Raw genomic sequence first — 22,233 nt, forward strand, 5'->3', positions numbered from 1 at the left:
ATACTTGTTCTAGGTAAAGCGAACATTAAGCATGCGTAGAGTTGTATCGGTGGTCGATAGAACTTGAGGGAATATTTGTTCTACCTTTAGCTCCTTGTTGGTTTCGACACTCTTACTTATCAAAGAGGCTACAATTGATCCCCTATACTTGTGGGTTATCAAGACCTTTTTCTGGCACCGTTGCCGGGGAGTTATAGCGTGGGGTGAATATTCTCGTGTGTGCTTGTTTGCTTTATCACTAAGTAGTTTTTATTTTGTGCTCTTGTTCTCTGTCTTTAGTTATGGGTAGGAAATGCAAAATCCAAAAAAAAAGTGGTACCTACAGAACCAATGGTTGAAGAACCACTCAAAATCTATCACACTCCTGAAGCTTTTTACTTGGATCATCTTCGATCCCTATGTGCTCGTGCTGAAACCCCAACTAGCTTAGTTGAGGGCAAATCTTTAGATTAGCATGCTTGTTATGTGTGACACCGCATATCTGAAAAAGGGAAACTTTTACTAGATCAAATTCATCATTTGCAATTCTATGCTTGGAATTTATGTGAAATTTATCATTTTACTTGTTGTTCTGAAGACTCTAAGAAACACCTTCCCTACCAATGTGAGTTTAGTGATAATGGAATCGTATCTTCGTATGCTAAGGGAGTTTATAATTACTATGATGTTCAACAAATTGAAGAATTTTTTGCTTTTAAGGGTGCTTATGAAATTGCTTCTTTGATTGGAAAGTATGATGCTACTCTTTACAAATGTGAAAAATTTGCCATCCTTAAATATTGTTATGATAATTATGCTTCTAATGCCTATGTTAAACCATATATTGAGGACTCCTCCTCTATCCAAGAAGAGACTAATATTTTGCAGGAGTCTATGGAAGAAGAAATTGATGAAACTGTGAGCTCATTGGATGAAAAAGATGATGAGGGTAGCGGGGAAGAAATGGAGGAAGATCAGATTAGCTACCCGTGCCCACCTTCCAATGAGAGTAACTCTTCAACTCATACATTGTTTAATTTCCCTTCGTGCTTACCAAAGGATGATTGCTATGATGATTGTTATGATCCCGTTGATTCTTTTGAAATATCCCTATTTGATGATGCTTGCTATGCTTGTGGCCAAGATGCCAATATGAATTATGCTTATGAAGATGAACTTTCTATAGTTACTTATGTTAAACATGAAATTGTTGCTATTGCACCCACGCATGATAGTCCTATTATCTTTTTGACTCCTGACTACACTATATCAGAGAAGTTTGCCCTTATTAAAGATTATATTGATGGGTTGCGTTTCACTACCACACATGATGATGTTGATAGATATAATATGCATGTGCTTGCTTCTCCTACTTGCAATTATTATGAGAGAGGAACTACATCTCCGCCTCTCCATGTTTCTAATATGATAAAATAGTAAGAAACTGTTTATACTATGCATTGGCCTTTACTATGTGTGCATGAATTGTTCTTTTATGACATGCCGATGCATATGAAGAGAGTTAGACTTCGTTGTTGCATGATATATGTTACTTTTTTCTCACTACTAAATCACAAATCATTGTTAATTAAAATTGGTTTTGATATACCTTGGGATCCGGGTGGATCCATTACTTGAGCACTATATGCCTGGCTTAATGGCTTTAAAGAAAGCGCTGCCAGGGAGACAACCCGGAAGTTTTAGAGAGTCATCTATTTCTGTTGTGTGCTTTTATAAAGTTTAAAAATAAACATAATGTGCCAAGATTTTCCTTTAGGATGTTTACATTGCTTGTTGGTTTGTGCGGTGCAAAATAGAAACTATGGCTGTAGTGCGCTATTTTACATTTAGTTCCTAGAAGGTCCAACGGTTATGAAACTTTTTACACTGTATTTCTATACAAATTGTTTATTTTTCCTAAATGTTTCAGAATTTTTGGACTACCAGAAGTATGGTGAATGTTCAGATTACTACAAACTGTCCTGTTTAAGATAGATTCTGTTTTTGATGCATAGTTTGCTTGTTTTGATGAAACTATCGATTTCTATCAGTGGATTAAGCCATGGAAAAGTTATATTACAGTAGCTACAATGCAAAAACAAAATATGAATTGGTTTGCAATAGTACTTAGAGTAGTGATTTGCTTTATTATACTAACGGATCTTACCGAGCTTTCTGTTGAGTTTTGTGTGGATGAAGTGTTCAAAGATCGAGGATGTCTCGATGTGAGGAGAAGGAGGAGAGGCAAGAGCTCAAGCTTGGGTATTCCCAAGGCACCACAAGTAAATATTCAAGGAGACTCAAGCGTCTAATCTTGGGGATGCCCCGGAAGGCATCCCATCTTTCTTCAACAAGTATCGGTATGTTTCAGGATTCGTTTCATTCATGTGATATGTGCAAATCTTGGAGCATCTTTTGCATTTAGTTTTCGCTTTTCTTTTATGCACCATGCTGGTATGAGATAGTCCATGGTTGATTTATAGAATGCTCCTTGCACTTCACTTATATTTTTGAGTATGGCTTTATAGAACACTTCATGTGCTTCACTTATATCATTTGAAGTTTGGATTGCCTGTTTCTCTTCACATAGAAAACCACCATTTGTAGAATGCTCTTTTGCTTAAATTATATTTGTTAGAGTGTGGGCATATCTTTTGTATAAAGAACTAAACTCTCTTGCTTCACTTATATCTATTTAGAGAGATGACAGGAATTCGTCATTCACATGGTTAGTCATAAAATCCTACATAAAACTTGTAGATCACTGAATATGATATGTTTAATTCCTTGCAATAGTTTTGCGATATAAAGGTGGTGATATTAGAGTCATGCTAGTGGGTAGTTGTCGATTGTAGAAATACTTGTGTTGAAGTTTGTGATTCCCGTAGCATGCACGTATGGTGAACCGTTATGTAACGAAGTTGGAGCATGAGGTATTTATTGATTGTATTCCTTATGAGTGGCGGTTGGGGACGAGCGATGGTCTTTTCCTACCAATATATCTCCCTAGGGGGATGTGCGTAGTACTTTGTTTTGATGACTAATAGTTTTTGCAATAAGTATGTGAGTTCTTTATGACTAATGTTGAGTCCATGGATTATACTCACTCTCAGCCTTCCATCATTGCTAGCCTCTTCGGTACCGTGCATTGCCCTTTCTCACCTTGAGAGTCGGTGCAAACTTCGCCAGTGCATCCAAACCCCGTGATATGATACACTCTATCACACATAAGACACCTTATATCTTCCTTAAAATAGCCACCATACCTACCTATCATGGTATTTCCATAGCCATTCCGAGATATATTGCCATGCAACTTCCATCATCTTGATATACATGACTTGAGAATCATTGTCATATTGCTTTGCATGATCGTAAGATAGCTAGCATGATGTTTTCATAGCTTGTCCTTTTTTGATGTCATTGCTACTCTAGATCACTGCACATCCCGATACACCACCGGAGGCATTCATATAGAGTCATACTTTGCTCTAGTATCGAGTTGTAATATTGAGTTGTAAGTAAATAAAAGTGTGATGATCATCATTATTAGAACATTGTCCCATGTGAGGTTATCAAAATAAAAGTGGCCAAAGAAGCCCCCCCCCCCAAGAGAGAGGCCAAAGAAGCCTACAAAAAAGAGAAAAAGGAGAAAAGGTAAAAAAATGAGAAAAAAGAGAGAAGGGACAATGTTACTATCCTTCTACCACACTTGCGCTTCAGAGTAGCACCATGTTCTTCATACAGAGAGTCTCTTGAGTTATCACTTTCATATACTACTGGGAATTTTCATTAAAGAACATGGCTTGTATATTGCAATGATGGGCTTCCTCAAATGCCCTAGGTCTTCATGATCAAGCAAGTTGTATGCACACCCACTTAGTTTCAGTTTGACCTCTCACACACTTATAGCTCTTAGTGCATCCGTTGCATGGCAATCCCTACTCCTCACATTGACATCAATTTATGGGCATCTCCATAGCCCGTTGATTAGCCGCGTCGATGTGAGACTTTCTCCTTTTTTGTCTTCTCCACACAACCTCCATAATCATATTATATTCCAGCTATAGTGTTATATCCATGGCTCACGCTCATGTATTGCGTGCAAGTTGAAAAGGTTTGAGAACATAAAAAGTATGAAACAATTGCTTGGCTTGTCATCGGGGTTGTGCATGATTTGAATGCTTTGTGTGGTGAAGATGGAGCATAGCCAGACCATATGATTTTGTAGGGATAACTTTCTTTGGCCATGTTATTTTGAAAAGACGTGATTGCTTTATTAGTATGCTTGAAGTATTATTGTCTTAATGTCAAATGATAGACTATTGTTTTGAATCACTCATGTCTTAATATTCATGCCATGATTAGATTACATGATCAAGATTATGATAGGTAACATTCCACATCAAAATTATGTTTTTTATCATTTACCTACTCGAGGACGAGCAGGAATTAAGCTTGGGGATGCTGGTACGTCTCTGTCGTATCTATAATTTTTGATTGTTCCATGCCAATATTATACAACTTTCATATACTTTTGGCAACTTTTATACTATTTTTGGGACTAACATATTGATCTACTGCCCAGTGCTAGTTCCTGTTTGTTGCATGTTTTTTGTTTCACAGAAAATCCATATCAAACAGAGTCCAAACGGGGTAAAAACTTATGGAGATTTTTTTTGGAATATATGTGATTTTTGGGAAGAAGAATCGACATGAGACGATGCCCGAGGGGGGCACGAGGCAGGGGGCGCGCCCCGGATCCTCGTGGCCACCCCGTAAGGTGGTTGGTGCCCTTCTTTAGCCGCAAGAAAGCCAATATCCAGATACAAATCGTGTTAAATTTCAGCCCAGTCGGAGTAACAGATCTCCGGGAATATAAGAAACGGTGAAAGGCCAGAATCTAAAACGCAGAAATAGAGAGAGACAGAGAGGCCGGTCCAATCTCGGAGGGGCTCTCGCCCCTCCCACGCCATGGAGTCCATGGACCAGAGGGGAAACTCTTCTCCCATCTAGGGAGAAGGTCAAGGAAGAAGAAGAAGGCGGGCCCTCTCCCCCTCTCTCCCGGTGGCGCCGGAACACCACCAGGGCCATCATCGGGTGACGGCGATCTACACCAACACCTCCGTCATCTTCACCAACATCTTCATCACCTTCCCCCATCTATCTACATGATTCCACTCTCCCACAACCCGTTGTACCCTCTACTTGAACATGGTGCTTTATACTTCATATTATTATCCAATGATGTGTTGCCATCCTATGATGTCCGAGTAGACTTCCGTTGTCCTATCGGTAATTGGTGAATTGCTATGATCGGTTTAATTTGCTTGTGGTTATGTTCCTGTCCTTTGGTGCCCATCATATGAGCACGAGCGCGGATCACACCATAGGGTTAGTTGTATGTTGATAGGACTATGTATTGGACGGCAACAGTGACAGAAGCTTCAACCTAGCATAGCAATTGATGCATACAGGATTGCAGGGGACAAATATATCTTAATGCTATGGTTGGGTTTTACCTTAAAGAATGTTAGTAGTTGTGGATGCTTGCTAATAGTTCCAATCATAAGTGCATAGAATTCCAAGTCAGGGATGACATGCTAGCAGTGGCTCTCCGACATAAAACTTGCTATCGATCTAGTAAAGTAGTCAATTGCTTAGGGACAATTTCGGAACTCCTACCACCACTTTTCCACACTCGCTATACTAACTTTATTTCTTATTTACCTAAAAGAGCCCCCAGTTTTTATTTACGTGCTCTTTATATTCTTTTAAAACTATCCCATTTCACCTACAAAGTACTTCTAGTTTTATACTTTTTCTAGGTAAATCGAACGTTAAGCGTGCGTAGAGTTGTATCAGTGGTCGATAGAACTTGAGTGAATATTTGTTCTTCCTTTTGCTCCTCGTTGGGTTCGACACTCTTACTTATCGAAAGTGGCTACAATTGATCCCCTATACTTGTGGGTTATTAGCGCGCGGTCTTGACGTGGTGGTGGAGGGAGCGATGGAGCACCTACTAGCGGCCGCTGGACCTCGCGGCAGCTTTCCTCTTCGTGTGCGGGCGCCCAGCATCGTGGGTCATGCCGCGAGGCTGCGCATCTTGGGCCGAGGGCGACATCTTGTTGGGGAGGTGGTGGAGGCACTCCATGGGCTACGTCGCCCACAGCAGGTGGCGGACGAGGTAACGAGAGCGACGGTGCAGGCGAACCCCCAGCCGTGCTGACTAGCTCGGCGATGCGGTCTAACCAGTCTTCGTAGAGGTCATCGACTAGGCGGTAGCGCAGGAGCTCACGCACCATGAGCAATGTAGCATATGCGTTCGTCGGGCCGTGATGAGCATGGGATGATGAGCCGGCCGGGGGTCAGTGACGAGGTGGCGGTGCATCCGTCCCGCCACACGGAGGGGTGCAGCAACGAAGCTTGCTACTCGTGCCCTGCCGGGCCGATGGTGGCATTGGCGGCGGGTGATGGAGAACTACGGGGAGGCCCGCCGATTGGCCCTGTTTGGGCGACGTGAACGGCGAGAGCGGTTCGGCACTCAGCACGGGCTGAACGAGCGTCAACCATGGAGATAGCGGGTCGACGACGAGTCGATCGATGGAAGAGAAGCTTCGACGCACCCCTACCTGGTGCGCCAAATGTTAGATTCAGGGTTCCGTAGACCCTTGAGAGGTTCGAACACTGGGGTGCGTACGAATAACTCCCTCTTCCCAACCTGCCGACCTAAGGATTCCACAGCCTAGCTCGACGAACCCGAAGGGCAAGGAACACCGCAGTTTATCCTGGTTCGGGCCACCTTGCGGTGTAATACCCTACTCCAGCTTTATGGTGGATTGCCTCGAGGGGCTGAGGATGAACTAGTACAGTGGTTGAACAGCCTCAGGAGGCGAGGTGTTCTTGAGATTGATGAGCTAGTGAGGTGGTCAGGGTGAAATGGTCCCCCCTCTATGGTGGTGGCTAAATCCTATTTATAGTGGCCTTGGCCCCCTTCCCAAATGTAGGCGGGAAGGGATCCCACAATGGCCAAATTCAAAGGGAGACAACTAGTACAAGTTATCCTGACAAAAGTAGTTTTCGCCTGCAAAGGCTCTGGTGGTGACGCTGCAGTGGGCTCTTCTGTGACCTTCATCATATCGTCCTGGCGGTCTTGGTCTCGTTGCACCAATATGGAAACCTTTGCTTGATTCCTCGGGACTCTACGCCTACACTTGCCTCCTTGGCACGAAAGGGGAAACTGGCACACTGCGCCCGCTGGCGCCTGCCTGGCCTTGGTCATCTTGGCTCACGTCACATGAACCTCGTGAGGTGCACCTTGCCTTGATATCTGCGCTCCTCGAGAGCCAGCCTAGCGAGGCCAGCCCCTAAGGAGGTCTTGGTGTCGTCCGCCTCATGAGGCTTGGCCCCTCGTGAGGGTCTTGGGTCATTGTTGCTGACGCTGCGCCGTACCAGGCCGCTGATGGAACCACGCCATGGGCGGCAGGCAGGAATGTCTGGGTACCCCCGTTCCTAGGACGCCGACAGTGGGTGACGTAGATCATGTTTACGTCCCTCACCTCGTTAGGAAACTGCTTTTGGCCTCCATTATTTGGACGTTGAGGATCATCCTTGTCCTCGCTGAGGGGCTGGGCTTTATTATTCCCCTCTGTCACCATTTTGCTAGACTACTTGAAGACCTAGCAATTCATGTTAGTGTGGCTTGCTGGTTTGTCCGAGGTACCGAGGATTGGGCATGGCCTGTCAGGGATCTTGTCTAGCTGGCTGGGTCCATCCTTGTTCCCTTTAAAGGGCTTCCTTTTCTGTCCGGATTTAGGTTCGCTGAACCCAGCATTGACTGTGGCGTCTTCTATATCGCTCCCGCCGTTTCTATGCCTACACATATTTTTATTGCGTTCGGGCTTGCCATTAGCGTCGCGAGTCTCCGAGGTGCCCGCCTCACCGTGTGAGTACTGCGGGCCAGCCAACTATCATCTCCCACGCAAAAGCGAGTCATGAGTGAGCTGAGGGCTGATACGTATCCAACGTATCTATAATTTATGAAGTATTCATGCTATTATATTGTCATTCTTGGGTGTTTTACAATTATTTTATATCAACTTTATACCATTTTTTGGGACTAACCTATTGACCCAGTGCCCAGTGCCAGTTGTTGTTTCTTGTTTTTTCACATCGCGAGAAATCAATATCAAACAGAGTCTAAACACCGCGAAACTTTACTAATATTTTTTGTGGATCAGAAGGAACCCAATGGGCCAGAGTTGCACCTAGGGGGGTCCTAGAGGGCGCACAGCCCACCAGGGTGTGCCAGGCGGGTTGTGCCCACCTTGGTGGCCTCCCGTACCCCTTCTTTGCACTATAAATTCCCAAATATTCCAAAACCCTTCGGGGTTAACCTAGATAAGAAGTTCCGTCACCGTAGGGCTCTGTAGCCACCGAAAACCAATCTAGACCCATTTCGGCACCCTGCCAGAGGGGGAATCAAATCCAGCGGCCATCTTCATCATCCCGGTGGCCACCACGATGAGGAGGGAGTAGTCCACCCTCGGGGCTGAGGGTTTGTACTAGTAGCTATGTGATTAATCTCTCTCTCTCCCATGATCTATATCATGGGCTTTGTTAATATAGTCACATCATATGATGCTTCTCCCCTCTATAGTCTTGTTATGATGAATTGAATCTTTACCCTTTGAAGTTTTGTCTTGTCGGATTGAATATTCAGAGATGAGAACACATGATATATGTCTTGCGGTATGAATACTTGAGGTGAAAATTGGGGTATCTTATTGATTCACTTGATATATTTTATGGCATTCAACTCACGGATTCTCGTGGTGATATTGGGGTAATCTATGCATAGTGGTTGATGCACGTTTTTATTATCGTTTCTCTGATGAAACTTTGGGGTCTCTTTATAGTTCTTTGTGTGGATTGAGTATTATGAATATGAATTTTCTTTGGTGTTAATCTAGTACAAACTCTAGGATAGATCGAATGGAAACAACAGCTTTGTGGTACTTTAGTATGAAATCTTGAATAGATCGAACCGAAAGAATAGCTTTGAGGTGGTTTAGTACCCTACAAACAATTTATATCTTTGTTCTCCGCTATTACGAACTCGGGAGTGATTCTTTTTTTCACTTTGAGGGATAATCATATGATCCAACTATGTTAGCACTGTTGGGAGATTGCACTAGTGAATGTACGGACCCTAGGTCTTGTTTTTAAGCATTGAAACACCGTTTTTGTGCGCGTTTACTATTTTCTACCTTGCTGTTTTTATTTATTCAGATTATAAAAATATATTTGTACCATTCATATTACACTTTTATCACCATCTCTTCGCCGAACTAGTGCACCTATACAATTTGCCATTGTATTGGGTGTGTTGGGGACACAAGAGATTTCTTGTATTTGGTTGCAGGGTCGTTTGAGACAGACCATCTTCATCCTACACCTCTCATGGATTGATAAACCTTAGGCCATCCACTTGAGGTAAAATTGCTACTGTCCTATAAAACTCTCCGCTTGGAGGCCCAACACGTGTCTACAAGAATAAAGTTGCGTGGTGGACATCAAGCTATTTTCTGGCGCCGTTGCTGGGGAGGTGAGTGCTTGAAGGTATATCTTCCGATATTGCAATTGAATCTTTCAGTTTCTTGTTTTATCACTAGTTTGTTTTATAAAAGAAAACTACATAAAAATGGAATTTAGGTTGCATCATATTATTGATCATCTTTGTAATGTCTTTCTTGAAAATGATGGTTCGGAAAATTATTCTCAATTGTTAGAAGAAGAAGTCAATAAAATTCTTGGCACAAAATATTTGAATGATGAGCGTGATTGCAATGTTGTTAGTGTGAATTATTTGAATATCCAAAATAATGATTGCACAAGTCATGACAAAAATGTTTCTTATAAGTATGTCACTTTTTGGGTAGTGAATTGGGAGTGCCTTCGCACAACAAAAAGGGAGGATAGATTTTGTAAGAAGCATAAATATTTAGAAACAAAAAGGTTGCAAGAGAGGCTAGATGATTGCGCTGAAAGATGTAACTTTTTTGCCATCCTTGTGAACTTTGCAATAAAATGGTCATTTGAACTCCAATGTAATTTATTTCATGATCAAATCATCTCCAAAAATTGTGATAACTTGATTACCCTTGAGCATCGTAAAGAGCTTAGCCTTCTTTTGGGGTATGAAGAAATGAAGCGTATAACTAAGGGTTTTCCGAATCCCAAGAGATTTCTTGGTTTTGATCTAAAGGAAATTTATATGTTTTGTATGGTAAATTACATTGAGAATCCTTATATTGCCAACTATCTGAAGTCAAGAAAACAAATTGAATATGAAGAGAGTACCAATGGAAGGGAAAATGTTTCCCAATACCCTCCTAGTGTTTATTATGATGAATCAGGTAATGAGGAGGAGCATCCTATTAAATCAATCTCTTCAACAAGAAGCTTGAAAAAATTAATTAAACCCACACATGAAGAAGAAGAAAATAAGAAAGAATAGAGGTAAAAAGGTACCTCTCCCAAATAATGTTGCTCCCATCACCATCGTGCCTCATGAAAGTGAATCAAATATGTTGATGGAGGATGATGATATTGATGATGATTTTGTTATGCCTATTACTTGTTGTGATGACTATGATTGGGAAGACAACGATATCAATTATGATCTTGAAAAAAAATTGGCACTTGCTTCTAAGAGTATGATAATAATGTTTGCTATACTATTGGTGCCATTCATGCTATTGATAAGAATGATTGTGATGATATGCAAAACCACAATCTTGGGAATGCTATGTTTGATGAGTATGATATGTTTGAAGATTTATTTGCTGGAAATAATGCTTGTCCTAATCTTGGGGATGCTTTACTTAATGAATATGATCCTTTGATTCCTTCTACTTTCGATAAGAAAATTTATTATGATGATAGCATGCCTCCTATTTATGTTGATTACATTGATGAAAGTGGGTTCGGAAGAGTGTCAACTTTAGGTAGTAGTGATCCCACTATTTTGGAGGGTGTTGAGTCGTATTACAATATTGATTAAAGTGGATTTGGAGAGGTCATGACTTTATTTAGTGATATATCCACTATTTTGGAAGAGGTTTCAATTGATTATGACAATGAAGTTGCTATCTATGATGATTATTATGATGACATCTATGCCATAAAGAGTGATAAATCTTCTATGCTTGTTCATCATGAAAATAGTGTTGTATGTTATGGTTATATTGTTGAATTAATTCATGATGCCTCTTAAAATTATTATGATAAAGGAACTTATGCCCTTACATATCTCAATAATATCAAGTTTCTTCTCTATGTGTTGATTGTTTTGAAGTTACACTTTTTTTCCTTCCTATGCAAGTTGATTCTTGTTCCCATAAGTTGTTTGCTCACAAAATCCCTATGCATAGGAAGTGGGTTAGACCTAAATGTGCTAGTCATATGCTTCATGATGCTCTCTTCATGTTTCAATTCCTATCTTTTATGTGAGGATCATCGAAATCATCATGTCTAGCTTAAAAGGCATAAAAGAAAAGCGCTTGTTGGGAGACAACCCAACACTTATAACTACTTTTTTGTGTGTTCACATGATTAGGCTACTGTACTACTCATGTTTTATTGATTTTTTTTCAATAAAGTGCCATGTAAGACCTTTGGGATGGCCTACGGCGATAGTTGATTTGATCTTGCTGAAAAACAGAATCTTTTGTGCTCAGGAAAACAATTCTCATTTTTAAAAGAAGCGTGATAAAATGCTGATTATTTTTGCAGAAGATTAATTGACAAATTTCTTGGGTTTTCCTAATTTTTCAAAAAAATTGGAGTAGAATAATTATGGTTTGAGTACAAATTACTACAGTCTGTTCTGTTTTTGACAGATTCTGTTTCAATGCATAGTTTGCTTTTTTTCTAGTTTTTATGGATTATATTGCTCAATATAAATTGTATAAATGATATGATACAGTAGGCATTGTGTGAGAACAATTATGAATCTTTTCTTTGGCAGTACCAAAAGTGGAATGGTTTGCTCTTTATCATACTAACCTATCTCACAAAGTTCCGTTAAATTTTGTGTGATTGAAGTTTTCAAGTTTTGGGTGATATGTCGATATGAGGAGAATAAGGAGTGACAAGAACCTAAGCTTGGGATGCCCAAGGAACCCCCAAGTAAATATTCAAGGAAGATCCAAGCAACTAAGCTTGGGGATGCCCCGGAAGGCATCCCCTCTTTCGTCTCCAACATTATCGGTGACCTCACTTGGAGCTATGTTTTCGTTTGTCACATTATATGTGTTTTTCTTGGAGCATAATTTTATTTTGTTAGGATTTCCTTGCTGATATTTATAATAATTTTTTTCATCTTTTATTTCAACAAAATGGCAATGATAGCCTTTGCCATGCTTATTTTACAAGTCTACATGTTGCTGTTTGAAAACAGAAAGTTTACCGCTGTTGCAAAAATTCCCTAGAAAAGTAAGAATGTGATAAAATGTTGAAACTTTTTGAAAAATGATCTATGGTAAATTTTATTCAGTGTGTTAAATTTTCATAATATTTGGAGTTATGGAAGTATTGATGCTCTTGCATTCTTTACATACTGTACTGTTTTGGCAGATTGCTGTTATGGTTGCATTGTTTGCATATGTTTGCTTGTTTAATGATCCTATTGGAGGATAGGAGTTTTAAATATGAAGAGACATTTAGTATGCAATGTTGAATAATAATTTTAGTGATTTCCTACAGTAGAAAATGATAAGGTTTTTGCATTGGTTTATACTAACTTATCTCAAGAGTTCTTGTTGAGTTTTGTGTGGATGAAGTTTTTGAGATTTAGGAAAACCGTGATATGAGTGGAATTAAGGAGACACAAAAGCTAAAGCTTGGGGATGCACAAGGCACCACAAGATTGTGTGGATGAAGTTTTTGAGATTTAGGAAAACCGTGATATGAGTGGAATTAAGGAGACACAAAAGCTAAAGCTTGGGGATGCACAAGGCACCACAAGATAATATTTCAAGAAGTCTCAAGCATCTAAGCTTGCGGATGCCCCGGTAGGCATCCCAACTTTCTTCTTTAACAATTATCGGTTAGTATCGATTGAGCCTAAGTTTTTGCTTCTTCACATGAGTTTTGCTATTGTTGGAATGTCATTTTATTTTGTTTTGCTTGTTGTTTTAATAAAGTAATTAGATCTGAAAGTTTTTAAATAAAATAGAGTCCTCAAATATTTGCCAGAGAGGCTAAGTAAGAGGCATTCACATCTCGTCAATGAAGCTCTTTTCTATGTCATTTACACTTGTGCTTCACTTATATCCTGCGAGTAAATTGTTGAATAAATTGAATGTCATGAAGTTGAAATCATATCATGCCTAGTGGTAATTTAACATTGGGTTTAGAAAGTGAAATCTTTTGAGGCTTGATAATCATAATATTGGTCATACAAGCAATTCAGGAATAATTAGTATAAGGAAGAGAACTTCCACATGCAAATACACTATTATGGAAATCTTTTGTGATTGTGAGCCACCATCAAAATATTATATGCCAAAATTTTTGACATTGGACAAGGAAGACAACGTAATGATTTATGTTTGTTCATATTCACATAGAAGTTATATTGTCATAGATCCTTCAACATGTGGTGCTTTCCCCCCATCTTTGCTAGCCAAAAATTCCGCACCAAGTAGAGATACTACTTGTGCATCCAAAAACCCTTAAACCCAAATATTATTTTCAAGAGTCCACCATACCTACCTATATGTGGTATTCTTTTGCCGTTCTAAGCAAATTTGTATGTGTCGTCTCTAATTTTCAAAATAAATTTCTCTTTTGTGTGCTCGTACCGCTCGCGAAGCGGCGAGGGGTGGCCAATATTTTCCATGCTAGATGTGTTATTCTCACGATGAGTGTTTATTCACTTGTCACTGCATGACAGTAAGGCAAAGGTATTAGGGAATGCCCAGTCCCGAAATGAAAAATGAATTTACTTTATGTTGTCAAATAATAAATTCCTTGGAAGGTGTTGGCATGGACGGCACCCGTGGATACAGTTAGCCATGGAAAGTGAAAGTATGGTGGAAAAAGGGATAAAATTTATTTTCTGTTTGGGAACCGCCTATGATATATCTAGCATGGAAAGTGTTCGGAGATCTAAGTCATTTTCGTTGGTGGGAAAAGTATGCCTCTCAAAATGTTTTAATCTCTCAATTTTCGCTCTGAGCTCTCGCACCGCTACAAATCCCTACTTCCCTCTGCGAAGGGCCTATCTTTTAATTTTTAGTATTTACTTGTATGCAAAGAGTCAAAGTTTTTCTCTCTATTCCTTTTTATTTTTCTCTTTTGGCAAGCATCATGTGGTGAGGAAAGATCTAGGCACATATGTCTAGTTGAATATGAGTAGCATGAGTTATTATTGTTGACATCACCCTTGAGGTGAATACATTGGGAGGCGAAATTATAGGCCCCTATCTTTTTATATGTCCAGTTGAAATGTTTTGCTCATGTGTACAAGGTGAGTGTTAGCAATCATAGAAGACTATATGAGGGTTGAGTATGTGGGGCTCTTACTTAAACTCCGTTGAATAAGTTGAATTGCAATTGCTTGGTGACTAAGAACAAAGGTTGTTGAGTTTCCTGAGAATTCATTGTTTGAACTTTAACATGTGAATTGGTTGCTACTATAACATGAGAAGTTTCATAAGAAAGAATTTCTATTATGATGCTAGGAAAAGTGATTGAAATTATCATTGATCAAACTTATGCACTTTGCTAGCATTCACACTTCGTAAATTATTTCTTTTATCATTTACCTACTCGAGGACAAGTAGGAATTAAGCTTGGGGATGCTGATACGTCTCCAACGTATCTATAATTTATGAAGTATTCATGCTATTATATTATCATTCTTGGGTGTTTTACAATCATTTTATAGAAACTTTATAACATTTTTTGGGACTAACCAATTGACCCAGTGCCCAGTGCCGGTTGCTGTTTTTTGCTTGTTTTTTACATCGCAGGAAATCAATATCAAACAGAGTCTAAACACCGCAAAACTTTACGGAGACTTTTTTTGGACCATAAGGAACCCAATGGGACAGAGCTGCACCTGGGGGGTGCCCCAAGGAGGGCACAACCCACCAGGGCGCGCAAGGCCCCCCTGGCACGCCCAGGTGGGTTGTGCTCACCTCGGTGGCCTCCCGTACCCCTTCTTTGCACTATAAATTCCCAAACATTCAGAAACCCTTTGGGGTTAACCTAGATCAGAAGTTCCGCCATCGCAGGGCTACGTAGCCATCAAAAACCAATCTAGACCTGTTCCGGCACCCTGCCGGAATGGGGAATCATCTCCGGCGGCCACCATATTTGGAGGTAGTAGTCCACCCTCGGGGTTGAGGGTTTGCACCAGTAGCTTTGTGATTAATCTCTCTCTCTCGTGATCTATATCATGGGCTTTGTTAATATATCTGATCATATGATGTTTCTCCCCTCTATACTCTTGTTGTGATGAATTGAATCTTTACCCTTTGAAGTTTTGCCTTGTCGGATTGAATATTCAGAGATGAGAACACATGATATATGTCTTGCGGTATGAATACTTGAGGTGACAATTGGTGCATCTTATTGATTCACTTGATATATGTTATGGCATTCAACTCACGGATTCTCGTGGTGATATTGGGGTAATCTATGCATAGTGGTTGATGCACGTTTTTATTATCTTTTCTCCGATGAAACTTTGGGGTCTCTTTATAGTTCTTTGTGTGGATTGAGTATTATGAATATGAATTTTCTTTGGTGTTAATCTAGTACAAACTCTAGGATAGATCGAATGGAAACAACAGCTTTGTGGTACTTTAGTACGAAATCTTGAATTGATCGAACCGAAACAATAGCTTTGAGGTGGTTTAGTACCCTACAAACAATTTATATCTTTGTTCTCCGCTATTACGAACTCGGGAGTGATTCTTTTTTTCACTTTGAGGGATAATCATATGATCCAACTATGTTAGCACTGTTGGGAGATTGCACTAGTGAATGTACGGACCCTAGGTCTTGTTTTTAAGCATTGAAACACCATTTTTGTGCGCGTTTACTATTTTCTACCTTGCTGTTTTTATTTATTCAGATTATAAAAATATATTTGTACCATTCATATTACACTTTTATCACCATCTCTTCGCCGAACTAGTGCACCTATACAATTTGCCATTGTATTGGGTGTGTTGGGGACACAAGAGATTTCTTGTATTTGGTTGCAGGGTCGTTTGGGAGAGACCATCTTCATCCTACACCTCTCATGGATTGATAAACCTTAGGCCATCCACTTGAGGTAAAATTGCTACTGTCCTATAAAACTCTCCGCTTGGAGGCCCAACACGTGTCTACAAGAATAAAGTTGCGTGGTGGACATCAAGCTATTTTCTGGCGCCGTTGCTGGGGAGGTGAGTGCTTGAAGGTATATCTTCCGATATTGCAATTGAATCTTTCAGTTTCTTGCTTTATCACTAGTTTGTTTTATAAAAGAAAACTACATAAAAATGGAATTTAGGTTGCATCATATTATTGATCATCTTTGTAATGTCTTTCTTGAAAATGATGGTTCGGAAAATTATGCTCAATTGTTAGAAGAAGAAGTCAATAAAATTCTTGGCACAAAATATTTGAATGATGAGCGTGATTGCAATGTTGTTAGTGTGAATTCTTTGAATATCCAAAATAATGATTGCACAAGTCATGACAAAAATGTTTCTTATAAGTATGGCATTCAACTCGCGGCTTCCCGCGGTGATATTGGGGTAATCTATGCATAAGGCATGATGCACGTTTTTATTATATTTTCTCCAACGGGAACTTTGGGGTCTCTTTATGGTTCTTTGTGTGGATTGAGTATTATGAATACGAATTTGCTTTGGTGTTATTCTAGTACGAACTCTAGGATAGATCGAACGGAAACAATAGCTTTGTGTTATTTTAGTACGAACTCTTGAATAGATCGAACAGAAAGAATAGCTTTGAGGTGGTTTAGTACCCTACAAACAATTTCTATCTTTTTTTCTCCAGTATTAGGAACTCGGGAGTGATTCTTTGTTGCACTTTGAGGGATAATCATATGATCTAACTATGTTAGCACTGTTGGGAGATTGCACTAGTGAAAGTACGGACCCTAGGCCTTGTTTTTAAGCATTGAAACACCGTTTTTGTGCCCGTTTACTATTTTCTACCTTGCTGTTTTTATTTATTCAGATTATATAAATATATTTGTACCATCCATATTACACTTTTATCACCATCTCTTCGCCGAACCAGTGCACCTATAAAATTTGCCATTGTATTGGGTGTGTTGGGGACACAAGAGATTTCTTGTATTTGGTTGCAGGGTCGTGTGAGAGAGACCATCTTCATCCTACACCTCTCATGGATTGATAAACCCTAGGTCATCCACTTGATGGAAAATTGCTATTGTCCTACAAAACTCTACGCTTGGAGGCCCAACACGTGTCTACAAGAATAAAGTTGTGTAGTAGACATCAAGGTCTACCATGGTCCTTGGCTTGTCCTGCCCGAGCTGTCATGCGAGCCATTTATCTCGAATGTTATTCTTGAATGTCGCGATGGCCTCAGCGTCATAGCAGTCTATAATCTGGTTCTTTTTAGTGAGGAACATGTTCCAAAATTTCTGAGTTGACTCGCCAGATTGCTAAATGACGCGGCTGAGGTCGTCGGCGTCTGAAGGTTGAACATAAGTTCCTTGGAAATTTTCCCTAAAGGCGTCCTCGAGTGATTCCCATCTCCCGATGGAGTGAGGAGGCAGGCTATTCAGCCAATGCCTTGTCAGCCCCTTTAACTTGAGCGGCAGATACTTGATGGCGTGGAGGTCATCTCCATTGACCATATGTATATGTAGGAGGGAATCCTTGATCCATACTGCTGGGTCGATTGTGCCATCATATGATTCTATGTTAATGGGTTTGAACCGTCTAGGAACTGCTGGTGTTCCATTACCTTGTCCGTGAAACAGATCGGGTGAGCGAGGCCTCGGGTCCGAGTAGTGTAACGCTGGATATCGAGCGAATCTATGTGTAGGCGTGGTCCCGAGATCCGCCATTTCGGCCCATCCAGGCATTGTAGCCGTCGAATCCCGAGTGTTCGCGCCTTCTTGATTCGTAAATGGACCGAGGTGGCACCTGGTTTTCCTCTATCCGATGTTGAACGCCATGAGGTTCTTAGTAATCCACAAGGTCCTTGCCATGACGGCGTGGAGCTAGTTGGGTGTGGAAATTTTCCCGCAGTGGCCTGTCACACCATCTAGGAGATCAGTCGGGCACGTCGGTGGTTAGTGCATCATTGAACTAAGGTAGTAGACGCCTGCATAGATAAGATTACGGTGCCCTATGGTGATGTTCTTCAAGATCTTGTTCGGACGAGAATATTTTGACCGACTTGTCGTTTAGTGCATCTTCATTGGCCTGCAGCTGTTGCTGCTTCCGCTTCATACTTCGGGCGGTGGCGGTGAGGCGCCGCCGGAAGTGTTCTTGCTCAACATGGTCTTTGGGGACTATGAAGTCCTAGGTACCGAGGCTCTTGTCTTCCTTGGATCCCGGCATGTAGTTGTCATTGACCCCTTCAAAGAGGTCGTCAAGGTCTAGAACCTTAAGGATTCTGAAAGTGCTAGTTATCAACTGCAGGGGGTGAATGGTCGATTTTTATGAAAGTCTTCATGACAGGCAATGTGTTTGAAGACAAGCCAGCGAAAAACACCTACACAGTATGCAGTGGAAGATAAACTACGCTAGCCATGCCATAGTCAAAGAAATAGTACAGAGTAAGCACAAAGACAAATAGTAGCTGGGCAGAATAGATCGGAATAGGAAGATAGTATGAAGCCAAATATGCAATCAGAGTGAATGTCTTCACACAAGAAGTCAATAAGAGTAGGCAAGCAATGACTTCATGAAGCTAAACTGTAAGTAAAGGGGTGAAGTGATAGAACCAGTTGCTTGACGAAGACAAGGATTTGGTAGACCAGTTCCAGTTGTTGTGACAACTGTATGTCTGGTTAGGGATGCTAATATTTAACTCAGAAGAACATGTCTTCACCTTATTCGCCTTGAGCTAAGGTCACTTAGTCCTCGCCCAATCACTTAGGTAAGTCTTCAAGGTAGACTTCCGAACCTTCATAGACTTCATTCACCGGTGATCCACAATGATTCTTGGATCCTCAGAATGCGCCACCTAACCGACTGGAAGATCACAGTCTTCAAGTGTAAAAAGTGTTCAGATCACACGGACAAAAAGACTTCAGTGATGCCAACACTCTTTGGGCTTTGGGTGTTTTGGGTTTTTTCCTCGCAAGGATTCTCTCTCAAAGGCTTCGAAGGTGGGTTGCTCTAGAATGACAAAAATCATGTACTAACTATGAGCAACCACAAATTTATGCTATAGGGGGTGGGCTATTTATAGCCAGGAGGCAACCTGACATGATATGTCTGAAATGGCCCTGGGTCATTAAGAATCGACACATGTCCAACGGACGAATTTCAAACACACGCGGTAGCTTGACTTGGGATACAAGTAAAGCTGACTTATCCAACTCAGAATAAGATTTTATCTCATTGTCTTCACTCGAAGAGATAGGATTTGGGTTGAGCACCACATCAGTTTTGTGACTTTGTTCACCTGGACCCCACTTGACTGTACGATGGTTCCAATGACTCAAGAAAGAAGAAAATGAAACTACGAAAGAAACTATGTCTTCGCACTTCATTGTCTTCACATGAATGTCTCCACGGGACTTATACTTGTGTTATCCTGTGAATCTCACGAACACATTAGTCCCTCAACCATGTTTGTTGTCAATACTCCAAAACAAACTACGGGTGGCACTAGATGCACTTACAGATTCCTTCGGGTTGGCGTGACGTTCTGGGGAAGCTTGAATATCCCCCTGGGTCGTCATCCTCGTCGGCTGTCGTGCCGCCATTGTCGGTGGGGACGTTGTTCCTGCTAGGGTCCCCATTGGTGCCCCGTCCATGTCCGCGTTGACGTTTGAAGGGCTTTCTAGGAGTGCCAACCATGTATACATCGTAAGTAGATGTTGTGGTCCACTTGCCGGTGTTTATCAATTGCGGGGTCTTTTGCATCATGTTTTCCTACTGTTATTTATAGTGTTTTTATTCAATATAACACTTTCTGGAGTAATTCTAATGTATTTTCTCTCATAATATGCAAGTTTACACAAAGAGGGAGAATATCGGCAGCTGGAAGTTTGGACCTGAAAAAGCTATATCAGAGATACCTATTCTACACATCTCCAAATGAGCTGAAATTTTACGAAGATTTATTTTGGAATATATAAAAATTATTGGAGAAAAGAAACACCACACGGGCCACCCCAGGTGCCAACTAGGCACCAGGGCGCGCCTACCCCCCTGGCACGCCCTGGTGGGTAGTGGGGCCCCTGGCCAGCCTCCGGTGTCCATCTTCTGGTATATAAGCCCATTTTCCCTAGAAAAAAAAATAAGGAGAGGACTTTCGGGATGGGGCACCGCCGTCTTGAGGCGAAACTTGGGCATGTGCACTTTTGCTCTCCGGTGGAGCGATTCCGCCAAGAATAATTCCCTCCGAGAGGGGGAAATCGAAGCCATCGTCATCACCAACAACCCTCTCATCGTGGGAGGGAAAATCTTCATCAACATCTTCAACAGCACCATCTCATCTCAAACCCTAGTTCATCTCTTGTCTTCATTCTTTGTATCAAAACCTCAGATTGGTACCTGTGGGTGACTAGTAGTGTTGATTACATCTCGTAGTTGATGCTAGATGGTTTATTTGGTGGAAGATTATATGTTCAGATCTATTGTGCTATGCAATACCCCTTTGATCTTGAGCATGAATATGTTTTGTGAGTAGTTACTTTTGTTCTTGAGGACATGGGAGAAGTCTTGTCATAAGTAATCATGTGAATTTGGTATTACTTTGATATTTTGATGATATGTATGTTGTGATTCCCTTAGTGGTGTTATATGAATGTTGACTACATGACACTTCACCATCTTTGGGCCTAAAGGAATGCATTGTGGAGTAGTTATTAGATGATGGGTTGCAAGAGTGACAGAAGCTTAAACTCTAGTTTATGCGCTATTCTGTAAGGAGTTGATTTGGATACATATGTTTAATGCTGTGGCTAGATTTTATCTTAATTATTCTTTCGTAGTTGCGAACACTTGCGTGAGGGGTTATTCATAAGTGGGAGGCTTGTTCAAGTAAGAACAGCACCCAAGCACCGATCCACCCACATATCAAATTATCAAAGTAGCGAACGCGAATCAAACAAACATGATGAAAGTGACTAGATGAAATTCCCGTGTGTCCTCAAGAGCGCTTTTCTTATTATAAGAGACTATTCCAGCCTATCATGTCACTGGTACAACGAGGTCCTATACAAACGGTTTTTAACCCCTTTCTGCAACGGCATTTGGAATCGTCGCCTAGTGACTGTATGCGATAGGGGGGGGGGTCCTTCCCACACGACCTAGAAACTGTCTGGGATATGCCCTCCTGGCACACACACTCGACAAAATGAGGTCATGTGCGACCGTCAGCGATCAAATACGGTTATATGTATAGTAGTGCTAAAAAATACAATTATGTGGACGAAATCATTTTGGTCGTAAGTACATCCCACACAGTCAGTCCCCACTAAACGTTTTCGTTCGGATATACATCCCACACAGTCGCTCTAGGGAAAACGTTTCCGTTCGTAGGTACATCACACACATTTTTTCCCGTTAAATCGTTTGTGATAGCGTTGCCATTGCACATGATATTAACAATTTTATCATTTGTGTTATTGAATGCATCACACATGGTGCATAGAAGAAACTGTGTGGGAAAGCCTGTCCATCACACACAGTTTTTATGTGCTAAACGTTTGCCCAATGTGGCCTAACACAAACAGTTTTAAAAAGGATGTCGTGTGTGATTGTTCATTGATCCAACACGGTTTATTCCTAGAAACTATGTGTGTTGCCTAAGGTCGTCGCCCACTGTGTTCTCTCAATAACCGTTTGCAATAGAAAAACCCAATTAATAGGCTAATTGGCCATTAGCAGGCTAATTGCCCTCTTATTAATAACCCATTTATTAATCTAATTGACATTTCATATTAAGCACACAATATATTTCATTTCCATATTAAGGAAGCAGGATTTCATAACTGAAATAAATCAG

Source organism: Triticum urartu, chromosome 4 (genome assembly GCF_003073215.2).
Source record: "Triticum urartu cultivar G1812 chromosome 4, Tu2.1, whole genome shotgun sequence".
NCBI lineage: Eukaryota > Viridiplantae > Streptophyta > Magnoliopsida > Poales > Poaceae > Triticum > Triticum urartu.